Genomic DNA, 10124 nt, shown 5'->3' on the forward strand with positions numbered 1-10124 from the left:
TCTAGACGTTTAATCCTAATAGCTATCATTTATATTCTAGCAGAATAAAAGGCAACGAAAGTGTATAATGTTACGTGAAGTACATTTTAGAGCTTATTTTTGTTTCGTTTTGTGAGCTTAAGTTGAAGAAAATTTACTACATTTTATAATTTCCTGGAAGTAGGTGTACATTTCTGTGATTTAGTCAGATAAAAAATGCCAGTTTATTATACGGCCCAATAAAGTTTTATTAAAGACTGTAAAAGTGTTGAGAATTGATGAACGGAAATATTATATGAAACTGTTGATTTACATTTTAATAATATTTTTGGGCTTTCAATACTACAAAAGACCCATTCATTCAATTTAGTATCTATTTATGCTAATACAGTTAAGCTTTATGTACAGGGTGACCAACTAAGAATGCGAGGTTCTGTATCTAGGAAACCAAAAAGGATACATGTTTGCAACAAAAATTTTATTAAGTAATATGGCCATAAGGAATACACATAAAAATACTTTCGTGATTCCAGCGTTGCCGCATCTACATGAAATCAGTGGCGACTTTTGTTCGACAACCTTAGTAACTGATGTTATTTATTGATTCTATTGCTTAATCTAGACAGTATTTCTTCTTATCAGTTTTGTTCTAAATGCTGTTGGAATGGAATTTTCACCCTTTGGAAGACGATCGCACGACAACAGTTGAATATAAATCAAAACGGTTTACCTGTTCCTATCTTACTTTTTTCTAGATCTAGATTAGGATGGTATTTTAAAAATTAAAAAAAAAATAAAAAACTACTAAAAATTTGAAAGTTTTTAAAATTTTGGAAAATACTATTGTAAGGTAGATCTCACAAAAGTAAGATGTAAACCGATTTGCTCTATCTTCAACCGTTTGCATGTTATAGCCTACCAAAGGGTGAAAATTCCAATGTTTAATAGTGAATATAGTACAAAATAGGTCGTTATCTATGGAACATTGTCAGAAGAAGATTAATTCTAACAATAGTATAAAATTGGGAACAAACACGTCAAAATCCTATGATATGCCGATGATGCTGTCCTGATTGCAGAACACGAAGATAACCTACAGAGATTCAGCACAACGGCAAAAAGTCTAAAAATGAAGAAATCTGCATCAAACACGAAATGCATGACCACCATACGATGACATCGATGTTGATAGAATGTGACAGAAGAATCTCACAATGGCGGGTTCCTGTGACATTCTACAGAGGTTTCTCTTAATAATCATTCCTTTCCCTCGTTTCAAGAATACGCACCCAGAAACAAATATAAAGGAATCAATACAAAATTCCGAATCTACAAGATGTGGTCATCGGACAAGCGAGGACATCTGAAGAACATGTCAAATAGACAATGTAAATGAATGGATACTGGGAAGAAAGAGAGAGTTGAACGAACACATAGAATGACGACAGAATGTTTAAATTAACTATAGAGACAAGTCAATCTTGAGACGCCGAAACGTAGGAAGACCCCGCAAGAGATGGAGCGACTTCTAACCATTGAACAGCAGAAGATACGAAGAAATACAAGCAATTTGCTTACATTAAAGAATGAAGAAGAAGAAAAACAACTTAAGCCCAAAGGAAAATCGGCGGCACATAAAGTGAGATATTCTGAGCTGGGACACTCTGTATTTAGTCATAGGACCGTTATCACAAGCCTTAAAATTTTAGTTGCCAGATCTAGATTAGATAGCTATATTGCTAAGAACATTGAAGAGCATATTAAAGTGCGCCTGCGCCACTAACTTAACGCAGCTCTGAAGATTGTATCTAAAGATAGTAGTGTCATGAATATACGTTCTTTTAGTAAATTTACTTTTTTTCTTATATAATTCTCAAACCCGTAGCAGTGTAACATGTACCTACTGTTTATGCGCTAATGTTTTTTTCTCCATTTTCGTTGATATTACGTTTTAACCCAAAACTACTGAAAGCGTAAGCACAAAAGGTCAGTAAGCAAGCAACAGTTGTCAGTTTGCAGGTTGTGATTGGTAACAAAAAAGCAGCAGAAAACTGAAAGCTGCTTTTTTGGTCAATCACAAACTACCCACTGTATGTCCGTCTTAGCCAAACATACGAGATGGTTATACGCCCTTAATGTGAATATGTCTATTTAAAACCTAAAGAAATTATCTTGTGACGCATCTTGATCATACGCATTAGGTGAAACGGCACTTCTGTGTAAGAATAGGTCATATTGTCATATTGGGCACACCCAGTAAACAGCATAGTCAGCAATGTTAGCATACTGCTCGACTAAATCCCCGAACTCTGATGGGGTCCTCCCCAGGGTAAGGTCACTGATCTCTGTCTGGGTATGCCTTCTGTGTAACGAAACGTTGGTTGGAACAGTTGGTGATCAAATTGCCTGTTTTCAGTAAGCATAATGGTTTATTCGACGTGGTGAATGCCCTGGGACAAGAGTCTAGGGTTTCATTCATCCCCAATAAAACGTACGCCTACCGGGCCCACCTCAGGCACCCTACAACCCCATCCGCCATGATCCTTGCCATCCTGGAGTGAGGAATATTGCAGCTGTATACACTTAATCTAAATAAATTGGGTTACCTGTGAAAGTTTGTGTATTCCTTCCTTCCTCAGAATCTAACTAGGGGAATATGGTTCCTACTTCCTTTATGGGTCAATTTTCCAGAGGTTTTCTTTTTGCTCAGGATTTGTCTGACTCTAGACCATCCCCAGGCAGGCCTCGTGGTGCCTCGGTATACAATTCAATTGGTTGTCTCGTTTGGTTTCTGAGCTTTGTTTTCTCCTTGGTATGGGTGTTATTAGTCAATGTTGCACATTTTGATAATGAATTAACATGGATAGGGAAAATAGCCACTACCACTTGTATACCTCCTTTAAATTTGAATGCTATTTTGGTTCCGCCCAACAATCGCAGTAACTCTATCGTGCCGCCGTGCTGAAACATTTACGATTCATCCCTGGGGAAAAGCACTACTATAAAACCTTTCAGGCGTAATTTTAGCGGATGCTGTGTACATTTTGCGCGGTCTGAGGATAACAATAAAATGGTTTATATTCGTCGCAGGAGACGTCCACATGCCCGGCCTGCAAATTCCCGGAATGGCATGCGAGCCGTTTCCGTCCACAGAACGTTATAAATTACAAAACGAACTGAAATAAAACAAATAACCTATTACAAGCTGCTCTGCACGATATATATATATATGTCTAATGAGATCTTACCTACGCTAACACTTAAGCGGGGCTAATTAGTTGCTTATGATTGTGTAACGTCGGTGTAGGTCGTAAAGGATGCAATTATGTTGATAATATGTGCGCTTTTTTTGCAGGACCGTACTATTCCACCAGGAATAATTTTAACATATCTGACCTCTATGTAGTTCAAATTGTATCCTATAATTAATCATACGTTAAGCAGGAAATTTATCCTTAGTTAAATTATCTAATTATTTTACCTGTGACACATAAGGATATACCCTTGTTAAATTGACAGTTATTTCCTTCACCCACTATTTTACGTAACCACCCTCAAAGGAACGCATCCCAACTTGCCTTGAGGAGCGCCACATGAAATCCACCAGAGTGGGTAATCATGAAATGAAGTTACCAGGAGAGAAGTATGCAGAATATGACAAAAAATTAGCCATTGTCAGCTTCTTCTGTCACTAGGAGTCCTGCTCCCTGAGAAAACCGGAAGACCGTGTCATCATCATCATTATAACCAAATACAAAATACTTGTGATGTTCCACATCTCCTCTTCTTACCACACTCACACATTTTATTGCAAAATATCGGGAATAACATATTTTTTGGCATTCACTCCTCCAAATATTCAGTCCGTTTATACGGTGCCCTATATTTGGCCATTTAATGAAAACGTCTTTCAATTGACCACCCATACGATAAACTATCTACATTATCCGTACGAACAATAAACAATTCTGTAAAGGCTTCGAATATTGTTGCAACCTCTACTGATGATATCCAACACTGCCCCATATCCAACTCAGCCACGAATCCATTAACATAACATGTTACCCCTGCATTAATCTCCCCGGTGATTCCAAAAGCAGGTGAAAAAATTCCCAGTCAAGTTCCTCAAGAGGTTCCAAAACAGGACAATGCAGTATATTAAAATACTACCAAGAAAATTAAAGGTAGCAAAAAAGGAGAACAAAACCGCAAAAAATAATAACAAAGATAGAAACTGTTAAAAGTAAAATGTCATAGTCATCCTCTTCACCTATAGTTTGCCAGGATCACCAGAGATGGACGAGCTGACGAAGAAAGAAAAAATGGAGGACAAGAAGAGAGTCAGAAGAGCCCCTTCGTCAGCGGGGTCATTATTTTCATAGGACAGAGGACGCCGATGCAACTCTGGGAACTTCCCGAAAGGGAAAATTCCTAGACTTGTAGCGACTTCCTCTTCCAGACCTATCCTTTTGGTCTGCAGCGATGGGAGGGTAAAAAGCAGTAGTCTTGCTTCACCCATCTATCTGAGGCCGCATTCCCAGTCAAAGAATATTGGCGCGCATCATCTTCAGATAAATAATCTTTCGTGACTGAATGACCGGATAAATCGACAAAAGAAAATTGCTATGTTGCCCAAGTAACTTCCTTACGTCCTTGATTATTGGTCCTGTACCTGAAGATCCTGAATAGAAAGAAATTTTCTACCCCAGGAACTAAACAATTTAAAATTTACTTTGAGGATATTTTAATAAAACTTGAATCACCAACTAAGTCTAGACTAAAACGTATTTCTTGAGTGTTTTTACTGTCATTTGTATATGTGCCCCAAGAGCATGACTACCTGGACTAAACTACAATACAATTTGAATGTTGCATCAAACGAGAACAAATTTATAAAACACAAAAAAGTGTGCCTCTTCTTCTTCTTCAGCCTGTAAATATCCACTCTGGACAAAGTCTTCCATTGATGCCTTTCCATGCCGATCTTTCGTGGGCGGTTTGAATCCAGTTTTCCCGCATGTTTTTGGATGTCATCTTGCCATATCGCCTGGAGACTCTTTTTTTTATTCTTTTGGACGCCATTGCATAAGTGTTTTGGTCCATTATACGTTGTTCCTAGCAACGTGACCTGCCCAACGCCACTTTAATCTTGCTATCCGCCCAACAACCTCACAGACCCTTGTTCTTCTCTTTATCTCCTCGTTTCTGATCTTGTCTCTCAGACTTATTCCAAGCATCGCTCTCTCTATTTCTCTTTGACAGAACCATAGACGGTTGGCACTTCCTAATATAAGTGTCAATGTCTCGAGTCCGTATGTTGCCACTGGGAGGTTGCACGCATCGAAAACCTTCTTTTTAAGATTGATTGGAATAGTTGGGCTGCGAAAGATAAACATTTTATCTAAGCTTTCCAATTGCTATCCAGTTCTTCGGGTGATTTCTGAGGATTGATTTTTTTTTTTCCAAGTTGGATGTTGTGTTTTAGATATATGTATTCTTTGACAACTTTCAGATCATGGGTTCTTAATGAAGATTTCCATATTCTCAGTGGTCATATAGGTATATAATATATAGAATTTTTGGCTTAGGAGGTTTGTAATGATTTTTGTTAACATCTTGTAAAGGGCAGGTAACAGACTATTGGGCTGTAGTTCTTTTCGCCTTTTTTGAAGAAGAGAATGACTTCTGTATTGTTCCAGGAATCTGGAATCCTACCCACCAGTGTGCCAAAAGTGTTTAGAGTTGTCTTATTAAAATAACCACTTAAAATAATATTCTAGTGTAAGTACAGTTAACGTTGGATCAAAAAACCTACCTTGAAAATGAGAAAGAAATTGTTGTCTGCCACATCAGTCTCTCCTCATTACAATCTCTCCTCTGCGATCTTAAATCAACGACAACCTGTTTCACTTCCCTGCATACTTCAAACACCGGACGTGTTCTTCCATCCTTCTTACCATTTTTTTTTATAACGCGGAGTTAGACAGGGTCTCTCTTCTCTGAGCCTCGGAGGAAATATTTACCGATTTGAAAACACCGACCACGGAATCCTGCTGAATGAAGAACGTATCAATAACATTCGGTACGCACACGACACTGTAGTATTCACCGACAGTCTACTCAGCTTACAAGAGTTGATGAACAGGAACACAGGTTAAACCAAGTGTATAATAATAATAAGAAAGCATTCGAAATGTGGGTACACAGAAGAAGTAGAAGATTTTGATCTATTTATTATTCATTCATTTATTTGTGTAAATCACAGAAAGTTTTCATAGCATATTTTAAAATGGGTCATTCTTGGTTTGGACATCTTGTAGGTATATCGAGACACCCAACCAACGCAATCGCTATGGTACTTAAAACAACTGTACGTCAATGACTTATTTGACCACTGGCGGAATGAATTTGCATAATTGCCAAGTAATACAACTAATAAGGAAGTTTTAGAGGCTTAATTGAGTTCAGTACTAAGGCAATTAGGTTCGCTCGAAACCCGTAACGCCAAAACCAATTTTTTTGTCATTTCACTATAGGTCTCCTGTGGATCCGCCCCTGACGAGAACCGAAAACGAAAAAACCCGATTTGAAACGATCTCAATCAAGAATCTCCACAAGCATTTCTCCTCGTCATCGAGATTGAAGATCTGATGGTACTAGCTGCACCTGTTCTTATACCTATTATGGTAATTTTTATATTGTTTTGCTTAGTTGGGTCACTATTGTTTTGCTGGTGGTATGTAACTGTCAATTATTTCCGCATACCCGTATATATCGTGCCTGTAAGTTATTATGTCAATGGTACTACTCGTTTGCCACTGAGTTACTTGTACAGAGTGTTTTAACAGTAGTTAAGTGATTATTTGATTTGTATGAAAACTTAGAAAAAAGTGTTCCAAAATATTTAGAGAATTATAATGTTTCAATCTGTCATAAACTTGGAAACTGTCAAATACCACTCCATGAAGGTATAAAACTACAAAACTTGTTGAAAACCATTACAATTAGTGTAAACTATATTATTATGCATTTTATAGATTCATGAGTATTTTTAGTATTTAGTCGGAAGTTGTGACGTGTAACTGTCTATTGTTGATATACTTAGATCTTCTTAATATTAGTACAGTCAGTTCAAATTCACATTAACTGATTTTTAAAGCTCCATCAGCAGAAGTTTTGACAAAAGTGACATAAAGATGTTTTTTTGGAGTTAGTTCCATATGTCAAAATGCTGCAAACTGTCAAATACCAGTCTATGAAGCTACAAAAGTTAAAAAAAAAACATGTTCAAAAGCAATAAATTAGTACATTTTATATGTTCATGAATTGAATTTGGCCGGTTGTAACTTATTATAAAATGTTTTAAAAATCCAACAAGTTGGTTTTGGGATTAGCAAATTTGTGTTGAGTAGACGTAATAATAGTATTTTATGTGAACACTTAAAAGATTTGCAAAGTATAAGAAAGTTGAATTAAAGCAAAAATTAATAAATCACCAATTAACTTCGTAAAATCTGGCAACTTTTTTAAAATGCTTTTGGAGAAATATATTATTTAAGATTTGCCAACACTGATATGACCAGTTTTTAAAATCAAAGTGAAATATAAGCAAAGCGGCAAAATAATTTTTGGATTAATTTGTATGACAACGGAATACATTATGTTGTTGTGCTGAAATCGGTTTAAAAGTAAAACCAAAAATTGATGTATAATATTAGTGTATTTTTTGACAGAATTAACAAAATTAATGTTTGATTTAATGAAAAGGTTCCTGATTTCATCATGGAGACTGTCAGAGTTTAGATACGCTTTTCACAAAGTCAAAACACTGTTATCAAAATAAATATACGCTCTTTTGCACTGATCCAGCAAATCTTTAATAGTTCTCAAACCCCCACAACATGATATCAATAATTTTCTATTGCCCTTGGGAGCATTAGATCATAATCATACCTAAAAAAGCAACTATGTATTATATTATTAAATCGATTTAAAGCCGTTATTAGAACAATAATTATGTGACGTAGGAAATTGTTATTCCGATATTGCAATTAAGTTTTTTTTCAACAGATATATTTAATCATACTAAAAAAAAACAAATATTGTAGCACATCCGGTCAATGATTATTTTAAAATTATGCACCCTAACAATGTCTGATTGCTTTGCTTGTAGATAATTATGATTTGTTTGTCTTCAAAATATTAGCAATTACTTCAACCAAGTAGAGGCTAGTCCTGTTTTACGTAAAATTATCATAGAATAGCATCGAACCGGTACAGCAAGCAGTACACCTTCTCCTCAATATTTTATCATCACCGTGACACATTAAAGCAATCAATAGCGCAATTCACCTATTTGGAAGTTCACGTACCACCCACCGGCCAGACCCAACTATACGGTACTACCCGTAAATATATCACGTCCATCCTAGACCGAACCCTTGTCGAATGAAATACTCCCCGCAAAACCGAATAAAGCCATAAGAAGTGCTTCGTCGTGCTCAATTAGTACCGCGTCTTTGCAAGTTGTACCCGAAGGCAAGAGCGCTCTATAATCTGCGAGAGCAGCCAGCCATAGAGCGCTAAAAAACATGGATAAATGGCAGGTGCACCAGTACTATTCGACCTACTCTTGTCGATAGATAATTCATTATTGTTTATGATCTTTGACGACCGCACCCAACGAGCAGGAACTACCTTGGGTAATTGGAATATATGGTACGATTTGATTTCACAGGGTGGTACTTGCTTGTAATGTTCATTCTTTTGTTAGCAAAGTGGGACAACAAAGAGTTTAGTGTCTTGCCAATTTCTCAGGTAGATTCTTTAATAAGGAATGATCGTGGCAATACCGATTTTCTTTATAGTCGCTACTTTTGATATAGTACCGCGAAACTTCACAATCGAATAAACACGGCGTTCCCTGGTAGTATCGCATTAGGGCTACAATTCATTTAATGACCTTCGGCGTTTTAACACGGTTCACAATTTGTTATTTGCGCTATTAGGAATTTAGGTACTACCTCGCTATTAGCATAATACTAAATTCGATGCTATTCAGGAACTGTTCAGTATTCCACGACCGAAAGCGGTGCTATTCTTATCTTTTTACGCATTGTATTGGTAAGATAGTTCCCAACTAACAAATTTATAGTTGTTGTGCAACATCTGGTGACATCTGTACTCAACTCTATGAGTTAGAAAGTACAGATGGCGATCCCAAATCTAGGATTGGTTAAAAATGGTGAGGTTTTGTTTTTTGTTTATCAATCCCAATCCTCTGACCGGTTTCGCCGTATTACGGCTCATCAGAGAGGCTATAGGGCTTGATAACCAAAGAACAAAACCTTTATTCCAGTAAAGTCAACTGGATGCCAGAAATGATAGTTGTTGTACAACATAAAGACAGTAAAGATCGACAGTGAAAATGGAGATTGTAAGAGTCAGGTCACGTGATGTTGATATTGAAATTTTGAGCTTGCAACACTGTAAACTCTAGTTGACACCTGTCAAATTCAGTTACGTGTAGAGTTTGGCACTCGGACACTTTCTTAAATTGGAAACTTTCCGGGAAGGAAATATGTGAATATTGAACTTGCAACACTGTAATGGCCAGTCGACATATGTCAAAAACAGTCACCTAACCTACAAAATGTAATTTAAACTTTGAAAAATTGGTAGATTTAATTTAGACAGTTGTAAAAATTTAAATAGTTAGAGCCATACCATGTGACTTTCATAATGCAATTTTGAGCTTGCAACCCTGTAAAAGCCAATTGACTCTAAATGCCCATATTAGTCAAATAAGACAACTATTTTTGTATTCAACAACACTGTGACCTTTGGCAATTTATTTTTTTGAAAATTAATTAACATATGTATTTGAAATACCAAAAAAATTGGATCTTCCGATTGAGCAAATAAAATACAGGGTGATCTAATTAAAACAAGCAAAATATGTGTCAAAAATTTGACAAGCAATTGACATAGGCCAATTGAGAATTTACAACTTATACATAAATAGGTAGTTTTTCTTAAATCCGAAAAGCCATCACAATCTGTCTCATTATAGGAACTAATCCTGTACTATAGATCATACTCATGTAATATTATGAACACCGAAATAATTAAATTAAGTGTCTGAA

General features: G+C 36.3%; 1 long non-coding RNA gene across 1 annotated transcript; it reads right to left on the reverse strand.

The window, feature by feature from the left end:
- Window positions 1-442: 442 nt before the first annotated feature.
- Window positions 443-3182, reverse strand: LOC145728217 (uncharacterized). Its single transcript, XR_014178025.1, has 2 exons — window positions 2586-3182; window positions 443-2531 (listed from the first exon to the last, which is right to left on the reverse strand). It is a non-coding gene; the product is annotated as an uncharacterized LOC145728217 (long non-coding RNA).
- Window positions 3183-10124: the final 6942 nt, after the last annotated feature.

Source organism: Ips typographus, linkage group LG4 (genome assembly GCF_016097725.1).
Source record: "Ips typographus isolate SLU linkage group LG4, UJ_Ityp_2.0, whole genome shotgun sequence".
NCBI lineage: Eukaryota > Metazoa > Arthropoda > Insecta > Coleoptera > Curculionidae > Ips > Ips typographus.